This window comes from Lycorma delicatula, chromosome 8, assembly GCF_047948215.1.
Source record: "Lycorma delicatula isolate Av1 chromosome 8, ASM4794821v1, whole genome shotgun sequence".
Classification (NCBI taxonomy): Eukaryota; Metazoa; Arthropoda; class Insecta; order Hemiptera; family Fulgoridae; genus Lycorma; species Lycorma delicatula.
This window is the reverse complement of record NC_134462.1, coordinates 88,542,402-88,556,264: the sequence shown is the minus strand read 5'-3', so window position 1 is coordinate 88,556,264 and position 13,863 is coordinate 88,542,402. Positions and strand designations below refer to the sequence as shown.

The 13,863-nt window shown below is 32.0% G+C and overlaps 1 protein-coding gene across 2 annotated transcripts in view; it reads right to left on the bottom strand.

Annotated features, from left to right (window-relative positions):
* Positions 1 to 13,863, bottom strand: part of Evi5 (ecotropic viral integration site 5) — a 517,609-nt gene that overhangs the window by 434,582 nt on the left and 69,164 nt on the right. Inside the window, exon 1 of one of the 2 annotated variants that reach the window (XM_075372335.1) lies at positions 8,251 to 8,670. The exons of the other annotated variant lie outside the window; for it this stretch is intronic. The gene's annotated coding sequence lies outside the window, so the exon portion shown is untranslated. Of the gene's footprint in view, positions 1 to 8,250; positions 8,671 to 13,863 lie in introns of those variants that run through there. 2 annotated transcript variants of the gene reach the window in all.

The following is a 13,863-nucleotide window of genomic DNA, read 5'->3' as shown; positions in this document are numbered from 1 at the left end:
TTCTATAAAGTGTGAATATTTTAATCGTTATATATCAGTATTATTCTCACAATCACGGCGATAACGAACAGTGTGGGGGCAGGGCATGGAGCCCTGTGGGTTGATGGGAATAGTGACCGAAGCGAGCTCTGCGGTGCTGGGGTAGGCCCCGAGGAGCCCCTTAGTTGGTTCCGGGGTAGGCCTGGGCCGTGATGGTCCAGGTCCTGCTAGACGGGCCGGCTAATAAAATATAACATAGTACCTGATAACGTACACGGATGGACTACATTGTTCCCAAACCGTTTTTACCCGATCGATCGGTAGATGAGATTTAAACATTTTTTGTTTGAGAATAAATTCATCTACATGTAAAACCTATTACAATCACGATTTAAATGAAGAAATCCGCGTTAATTTAAATCGATCCAACCGTTTCCGAGTTAAAAGTCACAAACGTACATGTAATACAATACATGTAAAAAACGGTAAATAACCCTCATTTATGTACAGCTGAATATTTAATAATAGAAAATAAAGAGGTTAATATTTTTTATTATTATAATTTTAACAAGAAAAATTAACACAATCAACTTTATAATGAATAATACAAAACGGCGATTGCTATTTTAATCTGTAATCGAAAGATAGAGCAAATGAAAAAAAAATGAAAATTTAAAGTAATAATTCTTAAAATAAATTTAAAGCAGATAAGAATAGTAAAGAAATGACGTCAAGCATTACCTAAAATAAAAATAAATCGGAATAAATTTCTTATATTAAAATACAGTAACAAAGCAATCAAAAAGAAAAAAAAACCAATACCATCACGAGAATATTCTAGAATATGCTAATGAAAATATTTTTAAAATAAATATTATTAACTGTATATTAAATAAATAAAAGAAATACAGTCAGTATACGAGCCATTAAAGAAAGAAAAAACAACAGAAGCAATCGGTCTATTTCAGATGAAATAAGAATGGAATATTTATTAACACATTAAATAGCATTAGCCATAAAAATTCTTTAATAAAAACGTCTGCATCAATTAAAAAACCGTTATACTAACAAATGAAAGTTGATATAGTATAAGCAATTCAGCAAAAATATTTATGTCAAACCCGAAAGCTAAAAGTTCATTGCATCTTTTAATGCGTTTAAATATAGAACACTAGATAAAATTCAGGCGTATATAAAAATGATTAACAAATGCATTCTTTAAATTTATTATTTTTTTTTTTTTTACTTAAGTAGAAGTGAAGTACTTTTTGTAAAAACTATCTTAAAATTCTTAGAGTTTTTTCTGAGAGTAATGATAATTTTACAGGTATTCTCCTTGATGGGAGAAAATGTCAAAATGTTTTTGACTGGTTTAATATACCGGTATAAAAAAATGCAAGTCTATCAGGCTTAGTGGGGGGAAAAAAAACAACGGGATACCTCTTCTTCATTTACTTTATACTATCATATAAAGAGGAACAGGGGGATTTTGTTTGGTCGGGAGAAATAAAAAAAACGACTCGATCAATTGCAACCAAATTTTTACCCTTGTTTCTTGGTATAACAGAGAAGGTTTTTAGATATATTAAATCTCGAAAAAAAAAATATATATATAGTAATGGAAATTCTCCGGTTGAGAAATTGAATAAATAATAAATAAATTGAATTAATGAACTGTAACAGTGAGTGTCTATCGATGTGTTAGCTGGATTAAAACTGAGAGATTCGAATCAATCGAATAAACAATATTAAATAAATTTACGTTAAATAAAACAATATTAAATAAATTTAAAAAATTCTGTTTAACATTAATCGGCTTCCCGTGGGGATTGCATATGAGGCTAGAGCGATGAGGTATGCGTGCACCTCGTGGGAGGCTGGACCGATCATCACCATCGACTGGTAACCCAGGGAAAATGACCCTGGGGTGCTGTTTTGGGAGGGATGCTCTTATAATATCTCTGCAAACCATCGACCGATTTTTAAAATTCAAACGGAGTATTTGTTACTAAGTTGAACTAACTAACTTTTGTATGTATCAGATACACTCTCGATCTAACAGATCATGGTTACTAGGAAATGTGTGTATATATACGAATATATAAAGTTTGTCTCTTTGTTTGTTATCGCAACACGCGAGAACCGACCGTCAGATTACTTTCAAATCAGGAGATATATTCGTATTATACCAGGGAAGATTTTAAGCCATCGCCCGAGGAGGCCCAGCTACCTTGAAGGTTAAGATATTAAAAATATTCATTATCCCTTCGCTCTCAAGGAGGATGAAGTTGTGAATTAAAGATGATAGTCATTAAGGAAAAAACAGATTAATACTTTTAGTTCTGAATTATATTTCTGCCACCACGGCAAAGAAAGTTATGAATTTTTCGTCGTCAGAGGTGTGTACTTCGGTTACCATAGTTACTATTTTTTATTCTACCTTTTGTAATTTAGTTTTTTTTTCAGGTTTCTATAATGCCTGAATCCTATAATTATTTATCAGTATTATTCTCCCAACCGTGAGAATAACGTACAGTTCGGGGTTCACGGGGTGAGCCCCCTGGGAATGGCGACCGAAGCAACCTCTGTGGAAGTCCAGGGCGCCGGTCCCCCTAGCAAATTGGGAGTTGCGAGCAAAGCGAACTTTGCGCGGCCATGGGAGGCCCGAGGAGCCCGTGAGTTGGCTCCGGGATTCGACTGGGCTGACGTGAGCCCCGAGGGTTCAGGTTCTGACTGGTATACTGTACATATACATATAAATGGCTGTTTTCTATCGACCAGCAATAAAGAAAAATTAATAACAAATTTTATCGAAGAAATTAACGAATTTGAAAAATTGAACTACAAAATAATAGAGATTTTTAGTCTGATATCGAGTGGCATTACACATATGAGATGAATTTTTAATTTCTACTTTCGATACAAAAGAAGAGTTACAAATTTAATTTTAAAAATAAAATATTACTTCTAATTGTACATAATACATTTATTTGTCATCTGTGTTCAATTAACAGCACGTTCTAGTAGTCGGACAACCGAACGTTCGAGCTCAATTATTAAAATTTAAAACGGGCTTACAGCCTGCTGAGAGATAAATATTTTTATACGACCAACAAGTACGTTCCACCCTCCGAATGAAAGGGAATAAAAGATATTAAATAAAAAATTAGATCCCGGGGAGCAACCCTACTGAACATTAGATGAGCTAAGTTAGTCGAAGCCGATCTGCATTCGTAAAAAAAACCAGTTTATAAAAGGATACTAAAACGGTAAGCATGAGTCATATATAATCGGAAAGACACCTCCAGGATAACAAATCCAGCTTAATTTAGCCGGGTCGCAAAACAAAAACAGACAGATGTTAAACATATCTGCGCCCCGATATACATTAACATTGTTAATTACACTAGTTTTACTATTTATAACAAAATAATTGCAAGAAAGAAAATTCTTAAAAGTTCAAAGTACCTAAATATTATGCGAGTTATTTTCTTTTATAAAAACGTTAAATCTATTACAACAAAAAACTAAACATCTTTCGACTCCCAGTTAAATAAAAACGATGTACAGATAGTGGAATACCATCCTTTAATCTATGGACTGTAAGAAATCTAAATAAACAAAAAGTCTGAAGTGAAAAAAAAACAACTAAACATTGACCATCTGCATATTCCCGAGAGAGAAAAACCTCTAACAAACAATATATTAACACAGTTTCTTAAATAAAATAAGAAAACACACAATGTATAAATCGAACTGACCTAATTCGATAATAAAGCGTAATGGTTCACCGTTACGCCACCCAGCTGGTATATTAATGTAATGAGAATATACAATCCGTAGGAGTGTAACTTAACTTACGATATATCGGTTGGATTAAGTCGGTTTGAGGTAAAACTCGATTTTTTTACACTTCTATTTTCAACTTAAAACTACATTTTCTTTTTAAATCTATTGAGATGTAAACCTTGCTTTTCTTAAAACATAAATTATGAAAAGTATATTAATAATAATGTATTGAAACGAAATTCAGAAAAAAATAGAAATTTTTCAAATAGATGAATTTAAACATATTTTTATAAATTGTTCTAAATTATGAGAAAGAGGTTAATTACGTTTCTATAATAACATCTTTCATCAAAAACCGTTAAATTATAAATTAAACAAAAAAACGCTATAAAATTTCAATAGCGTATTCCTCAGATCAATTAAGAAAAAACAATCCACAAATGGATTTTTAATCCAAATTAAATCCAGAAATGCTGTTTTTCTAATTCTTTCTGTACGTATGTTTTCATACCTAAGATTCAACTATCGAGGCGGAACGTACAGTGCCTCATACCAATGGCAAAACAAAATTGACAAACGTCCGATTTTCAAGATTCAAATGGAGTATTTGTTAGTAGATTGAAGGCAAATTTTTGCATACATCAGGTACACTCTCGATCTAACAGATCACGGTTATTCGGAAATGTTATATCTTCGCAACCAATCTTCAAATTTTCAAAGTTCAATCGCTGTATTTGCTAGTATAATACAAAATCACGATGGAACCAAACAGAAGAAAAATTAACACTCAGAAAAATCGAGTGGCCTGCGCTACGCCAAGACCAGCTTGAGTCCGAGCTCTCACAAACGGTTTTTGTAGAGTTCGATGACGGTACGATTAGAGATAATGGCATCGGATTGAGGATGGAGCCCATTATGGTAGAATTTCGTACTTTAGCGGGACAGAGCGAAGTGGAACGGCGTATGCTGCCACTAATATTGTGCTAAGCTGTGACGGTACATAAACTATAAGGGACTACTCTCAATAGAACTGTCGTAGATCTGAGCACAATCATTTTTGTCAAGAGCCATGCCTACGTAGCACTGAGTCGCGTGAGACAATTTGAGAGTTTAGCCATTAGTTGTTTGGATTGCAAAAAAATTGCTTTATCATCCGCACGATAAAAAAATCTCTTGAAGAACTCAACCGCTTGAGAAATCTGTACGTTTAAATTGGTTTACGCTAAATAAATAAATTGAAATGTTTACAGTTTCCTCATTTGGCTCAGTACGTTAAATATATATATATTCATAAGTTTTCGACTTTTTCCGAATGATCAAGTATTAAATAATAAAAACAACTATAAAAATTAAAAACACACGACTGCCAAAAAATAAATAAACTAAAAAAAGAAGAAGAAAACAAGATATGAAAATAAAGAACTAAACATAGTTATGTACTATTTAATTAATTAAATAAAATAATGGGTGACTAATCAAGTTTCAAACAGTTTTAATTTGTTAAATATACATTTTTGATATTGTACAAACAGGAAGTATTTAAGGTTGTCTAAAGTTCTCACCAGGTCTTACATCGATAAGAAAATTTTGTCCTTCAGTAAAAATACTTAAATGCAATCGAGAGACTGTGAATAGTAATTTTCCTATTTTAACGAGCCCTGAATAGTAATTATTCTATATTAAACAGCCCTCCGAATTGCATTTAAATATTTTCATTGAAGGACAAAATTTTCTTATCGATGTAAGACCTGGAACAACTTTTAATCTTTAAATGCCCGCTATTTCTACAACATGAAAAATACATTTAAAAATTAAAGCTTTCTGAAAGTTGATCGGTCACCTATTATTTTATTTAAAATTAAAATACCGTATAATGATGTTTAGTCCTTTATCTCCATACCTTGTTTTCTTTTTTTTAGTTCTATTTAGTATCGTTTTTTTTTTACTTCAATTTCTTTTTTTTTTTGACAGTCGAGTTTTTTAAAATTTTTATAATTGTCTTTATTATTTTATATCTATTTAAAAGAATAATAAGTGTCTACTGAAAATATGAGCGCACGCAACCTACGTAGTAGATGAGATTTTTCATCTTAAAACATTCCGCACCACAAGTTTCTTTTCATACCGTAATTTTGGTAATACAAATTAACGATTTTCGGCGACCCGAAAACAATTACGAAAACGGAAAGAATAATTTGAATCTAATGTTAATCTTACTAAATAAAATACAAAGAGGAATAGTTTCTCGCCGCATTCTTCACAGATTCGAAACTTTTGTCGCATCCCAAACCTTCCAATATTCAATCTAATAATTAACAGTTTCATTTGTCCTGAAATAACGATCGATTATACAATGAAAATAATTAATTATTCATAGATTAAACATCTTTTCGACTAGTACATTAATCCTTCACATAAGCAATACCGGGGATTAAGTTTTCTTTCTGTGATATGCATTTTATTATACGACACTGTCACCACTTAATGAAGGATAGTTTCTACTCGTAATTTTTACAACATATTACTAGATTCGCTGAAGTTTTTCACTAATCTGGTCAATATCTCTAAAATCTCCGTAAATCTTAGAAATTTATTTATTCAAAATTCGACGGGAAAATATAGCTATTTATAAATCAAGTGTAATAACGTGGTAAATCAAACCTACAAAATTCATTACGAGCAAACAAATAACATTTTTTTACAATTATTATGAATATTATTATATGACCATTTTCTGTCAAAAAAAAAATCTGACTAATTGCCATTACGATTTCTCGAGAATTCACATCGCTGAAATTTGGTTTATCGAAATCGAACCGTTGCGCAAACAGGAATAAAATAGAATTACAGATACATGTGAAATTAATTACAAATGACGCCAGATTATTTGTAGCAATTTAATTAATGTAAGTACATTTTAATCGGCATATAAAAATACTACACTAATTTACAGTAATTTGCGTCAACACAGAAGAATTGTGCAAACTGGAAAATTACTGTTAAAATTTTGATTTTATATTCTGGAAATTAAATAAAAACTAAATATTTTCTTCTATATTTTGCAAAGTATTTAATATATTTATTAAATTATAGTTTATTTTTATTTTTTTTTCAACAAAAAAACCAATCGGGCGTAATACCAAACAAACATTATTAAAATCGAATTAAAAATTAATTGCAACCTTGACATAGTATTGTTAAACATCAACGAAGCATTTTATTATTACGTAAAGATATATATTTTCAAGGACAAAATAAATCATTAACATGTAAGATCTGTTCATTTGTTATCTTTTTAATGAAAACATTATCCATTTTTATTAATAATAATAATAATAATTCTAAATTAACAAACAACTGACCGGTTTTTTAAGGACTAGAAACTAATATTTAAAGAGTAGTGGGTCACATCCTTCCGAGTGAAAAGATTAAGATGGCCTGCCTGCATATCCAAGGTCAGACAACATAAGCACCTTCAACTCGATCTTCTCTTTATATCTTTTGCATACTTTCTCAGAAAGACAACAAACGGAATATAATATTAGTAGAAATTATCATTATTTTTTTTTTTTTTTTATAATAAAAGTACATTTTAACGTAAAACACAAAAAAATAAATAAAACAACCAATTCGCTAGATTAAAATAAACAATAATAGAATTAACTTTCTTTCAAACAAGAATATGTTAAAAAAAGTTCAATGATAAAAAAAATTCTTAATTATTTTCCGAAGGGAAAGTTTAGCTAACGTGTGACACTAAACTGTAGTATTAATATACCATCCTCAGTAGTAATAGTAAACTAAGGAAACTATAAAACCAACAGTTTATCGTACCACTCATAAAGGAGAATCCTCATTAAGTTATAACTAACCGATATAAGAGGCAATCCATTAAATTACAAATAAGCCAATTAAAACCGGTAGTATTCAGACCACAAACTCGGTAATTATAAATTAAAATAAGTATTCTTTTATGACCCGTAGTACCTCTAATTTTAAATTATTATTAAAAACAACCTCTAATCATGAATAAGAGATGCTTTAAAAAAAACTCATTAATGAAAGTAAATTTAAAATAGAATGATCGGATAGCATTTTTTTAACCGATCAATTCTACAAACGAATTAAGATTCTTTATACAAGCAAAGGGATAAAGTAACATATGCGTGATTTCGCGTTACATTTTCTTTTTTTTAACTCCTATCGTGCTTATTGAAAATCTCTACAACTTTTCAATTAGATTTTAAGTTATTTTCGTAGTTTCTTTCGATTATCAAAACAAAAATAATTAAAAAATACCAAATAAAATTAAATGAATACCAGCAATTTTAAACAACAAATGAGTAATAAGAAATTTGCATCAATATAACGCCCAAAATTACAAACATTAAAATTTAAAAATAAAAAATATACAGAATAAAAATCAGTTATAATTACCTTTAGAAAAAAAAGTTAACAATATAACCAAAATTAAAAACATACCATGGTTTTTTGTTGGAAACTTATTCAGCGTCAAGTAACTGCTTCTATCTCGACTGTCTTCCAAATTCGATTACGAGTAAAACCATAAAAAAATGAACTATTAATAATAAACACTTAGAACATAATAATACAAAGAGGAACTTATAGAATAAACGAATGCACGGCACTGTACATGAGTACAAACTACAAACGAGTGAAGTACATCAAATAATCACTTAAACGGAGATTTAAAACTTTTTACATTACACTGTATTATACACTCACACAAAATACATATGTTTTTTTTAAATTTATAGAAAGAAAAAAAAAATTATATAAAACGTTAAACAATGTTTTATTTCATCAGACCGATTAACTGACGGTTAAGCAACTAACTAGTATACTGGTAGAACGCTCATTGGAATCGGTTCGGTGTACATGCCACGTTCTGTTGATTGTGCATTCTGTAGTGGGGCGATGTCCTCCAACAGCACACAACACTCTCTACCCCTCCTCTTCCACTGTACCTCTCTCCCACCAACCCTTCCCACAGTAACACCGACTCTTCACCTACAGCTTTACCTACCACGAAATGCCAACAGTCCGTACCAGGTCGGTACGATAACGGGCTGTTGTCATTATCATTATTATAATATTCGGCGATACAGATCAGTTTTCATATCCGGTCGCTAAATTTATTCGTATACTGTTAAAATATGGAGGTATTTCAAAACATTAGTGAAATAACGCGGTAAACACCAATATCTATAAACTCATATTTATGAAAATTTAAATGTAAAGAAATTTTTCCATAATTTTTGTATAAAAATGTATTTTAAACCAATTTTTTTTTCAATGCTTTTATTTATGGTCGCACCAACAATTAAAGTCATTAGCGACTTATCAGTGTAATGTAACTATACCGGTAAATTTGTAGTCTTGAACAAACTCAGATCGACTGCTCCAGAGACGTGTAGTTAATTGAAACCCAACCACCAAAGAACACCTACCGGTATGGTCTATTGATGAACGCGTCTTCCCAAATCAGCTGATTTCGAAGTCAGTTCCAACGCTCAAGTCCTAGTATAGTAAAAGCAGTTACTTTTAAACGGAATCGAATACTAGATCGTGGATACCGGTGTTCTTTGGTGGTTGGGTTTCAATTAACCCCACAAATCTCAGAAACGGTCGACCTGACACTGTACAAAGCTAGATTTCACTTACACTCATACATATCATTCTCTGAAATAATTCCTGATGGTGATTTCCGCAAGCTAAACAGGGGGGAAAACCAGAATTTACGATCTAGTTTTCAAATAAGAATAAAAGTAAACTACCTTTATTAGGATTTGAACCTGAGAACTTCGACTTAAAATCAGCTGATTCACAACGATGATTAACCCGGTGAGTTAAATTTTTATTTTTTAACTCTACGAGAAATGTTACTTTTATTTTACACTAAATCGCGACCATCAATCAATGATGTCATAGCGCATAAATTGAAGGTGTACAAATATAAAATATTTAATTATAACTCGGAACAATTATTATAAGAACTTTTGAACAATATTATTAATTATTCATAAAACAAAATTAAGAATTGGAAACTAAATGTACTACTCTACAAAGCTATCGGGAACTGTATTTATTTATAGGTGCTTTACAAAAGCAAAATATTTCAAAAACTTTCGTAATACTTATTCTTTCGTTTTTGAGAATAAAATGTACGAACTACCTTACAGAATGACCTTTGTCATCAATTTATTAGCTCTTTCCATCAAATTGTATTAGTTTCTATTTACTGCACATCCAGTATCTATATTTATGTAAGAGGCATTATGATATACGATTAAACATTTTGATACATAAATTTCTATTTAGTTGACGGGAATAGAATAAAAACGAAATATTTTCTTCTTTATTTATATATTTATTTTGTAAAATAATTTCATATATTTATGAAATTATAGTTAGTAAAAAGTTTCTTTTTATATTTTTTCTACAAAATAAAACCAATCGCGTGTAATAACAAACAAACATTATTAAAATCGAATTAAAAATTAATTGCAACCTTGATATAGTACTGTTAAACATCAACGAAGCATTTTATTGATATTTAACCCAGAAATGAGGAAGACGATAATTTGATTTGTAATTTCTATAATTTTTCATTTTAAATTTAATATAAAAATAGTAATAACAACGCTACGGTGCAGGTCATTCGATTATCAGTGTACTCTATGATTAAGATGAATAACAGGTCTTTCCTTCTTATAGTAAACCGTTCATCGATCAACTACAACTGACTTTACATTTCGTATATTCAGCCCACCGCTCGAGTCAACTCAATGGCGACTAATCTTCCCTATTTTCTACCGGATAATCTACCGATCAGCAGTCACCAATGCCTTTTTTTATCAATACTTCACGTAACACTATTGATGAAGAGGCCAACACACAACTGATTAGTAGGAAACAAATTTCAGAGGAAAACATTAAATAGATAAATCAAAGTTTAAACAAAAATTATATATTAAAGTTAAATTTACAAAACGTTTTAATAGTCTTAAAGAAAAGAAAATTTACATACTTCCAAATTATAACCAAACAATAAAATTTCTCGCAAATCTAGAGGAGTAAAATACAATAACAAATGGTTTATACGCAAGATAAAACTTCAATTCATGACAAATGACCTATACATTAGTGGTCATAATCTTCTGTCGGTCAATTTGGGAAAGAAAAGTTGTTTTAATAATACACATAATGTATTAGGTTACAACAATGCACAAGTTTCAGCTGTTTTCAAACATTTTAACCGGTTGATGTACTGTAATCTCTGATAAAAGTGCCGTTTTGGGGTTTTTAGTTCGTCAATCGTACGTGGTCTATTGCGATACACTGCTTGTTTCGCTGCCCACCATAGAAAGTAACCTAAGGGAGTTAGATCGGGCGTCGTAGGGCCACAGGACCCTCGGTATGATTCAATCACAAAAGACATTTCGTGTAAAAGATCATCGATCTGTTAGCTGTGTGCGCTGTGGCACAGTCTTGTTCGAACCGACCGTGATTGATTTCAACTTTTGTTAACCGACTAATGAAGTTTGTTAAAACAGCACTATAACAAACTGTATTTACAAAAAAGATTGGATCCACAATGCGGGTTCCATTCGCACCGACCCAGACTCCAATTTTCGCTTCGTGTAATTCATGGGGGTTAGTTGTCGACACAGTCGTGTATTGAGTAAATATATACTCAAACAAACTATTAACCCTCCCAGACGAAACCACGCTTCATCTGTAAAAAAAAAAAAAAAAGGTAACGTCGATGATATCTACGTAATTTTGGTAAATAAAACGTTTAAAACATAGTCTTTTGGCGTGAAGTAGGTTTCAGTTCTTGAACACACACTTTGTAGGGGAAAAGTTTACTTCTTTTCTTACAGCTTTATGTGCAGTAGAATGTCCGATATCTTGCTCTTAAAAACGAACCTACCGGGCAACCAATCTAACGCCGAAAGAACAGTTTACAATACATAATTCTAAAGCATATTGCACTGCGACTTTCCAAACACACTGTATTTTGTTGTATTACGCAGTTGTAATATTTTCGTTGTTTTAAGCAACGAAGTTAGAATTTACTGAAGCATTTCTGTTGTTTTATTTTGAGAACATAACCAGATTATTTTGTGATTTAAGTAGAAGAATGTACAATTAACACCAATTAAAATTAACAATTTGAAGGTAATTTCGTGTATCTATAAATATATAATGGTTGAATTCATATTTTCTAGTGTTTGCAAGAGAAAACTCAACTTACCTATAATCATTTCTACATTTACCTATCTTTCTTTTTTTTGCATTAGCGTAATGATTTGTGAACTGAAGTTCCGAGAATAGTTTGTTACCACATATATGTCTAATTTAATATCGGCGGGCGATAACGGTAGCAACGATGCGAGAGGGGCGCACAGTATACGGACGCGCGGGTATAAGCATCACTCCCACCGCGAAGTTCTCCCACCATAGCGGCACTGCAGCCCCACCACTCTCAGACTCCAATAAAAGAGCACGCACGAGAGTGAATTGGCAATTTATCGTCTACCACCACCTGGAATCTTCTTCTTCTTGTTGGTACAAGAAGAAGAAGAAGAAGATAGAAGAAGTTCCTTGTCCGGCTCAACGTGGGACCTCCCGGCGGATGCCAACAATCCCCGTCGGAGCAGCAGGCCTGGCCAACCCGCCGAGGAAGTCGCTGGATGCGGACGCTACCTTCCCGCTCCAGCTCGCCGGGCTTCAATCGCCCTGTCCGGCGGACTCAGCCGCGGGAGCCAGCCCAGCGTGGGATCGCTCGGGGAGAACCACCTCGGCCGCGCCGGCGCCCTCTGACGTTTCCGGTTGCCACACCACACACCTCCGTTCCTATCCCTGATGGGCTTTAACGGGAGTCGTCTTTCGCCCTCTAACATTTTACATCTCATATTAATAAGCCAGGCCTCGTTGGGATGCCACCGAGGTAAATGCCTCGGTACACATTTATATCAGTGATTTATAAACTCAGCTTTTGCCTTCGTTGCGGGCCTCATCCAGACATCTTGAATATCCTACATCGTTGCCCTCTGAACTAGCTAACAGTGTTCGCGGAAGCACGAACCCCGGGCCTAGTTTTACGTTCCTCTATATGTCAGCATACTCCACACAAACACTTTCCTTGTAACTATCAATTAATAAGTAGATCCCTTTTGTTCTGATATCTTGCTTAGCCGAAACTATTATTTTCTTAACTTTTTTTAGAAATGTATTATCATTTTTTATTATATTTTCCAGATAGCAAAGTTATTTCAAATGCTCTTAAAACGGTAAGGTATACTTTAATTTCGACTTTCACTTCTCAGTTTCTCTCGTCTATCATCATTGTATTTGTTTTCGTGGTACTATATTTACATTGAATTTATTAGTGAAGGTGAAACTAATTAGTAAGATTTATTTATTTTTTATTACTTCAAATTATGATGATAAAAAGAAATTAATTTACGCTTTGAGATTATTATACGTAGAGCTAGATCCCTGGACATAATGTAAATCATTGAAATATTTATTTTCAAAGTTTTTCAAGTTAAATTTTTATGATTAAGCTTATAATGTAATAATTATATAGCAGATCACCCTAATATCGAATGGTACAATCGATAACTCGAGTCGCTGTACAAAAAAATATTACAATTTCACATAAATCTTATCATCGGACTGCATTTTAAAAGTATCTTCGATAACGTATTAATATTTTATTAAAAGTCTGTAACAAATAATTCAATTAAAAATATGAATAAATAAGAAAAAAATTCGTCTTCTATTTCACGAAACCATTTTATTCTTCTCTTTTTAAATCGTATTAATGGAATAACTTTTTTAATGAATTCTTATCGGTTTCTATATAAGGATAATTTATTTATTTCACGTATATATTATTTTACGAAATACAGGAATACATAAAAGAAACATAAAATACATAACCGTCAGTCGAGGTCTATCGATTACAAATAGCCGATAATTTCGATTGATCGTAATCGTTAGTTCCACAATACTAAAACGACTGGAAAATTCTCATTAAAAACTTATTACTGCACTCCTTTA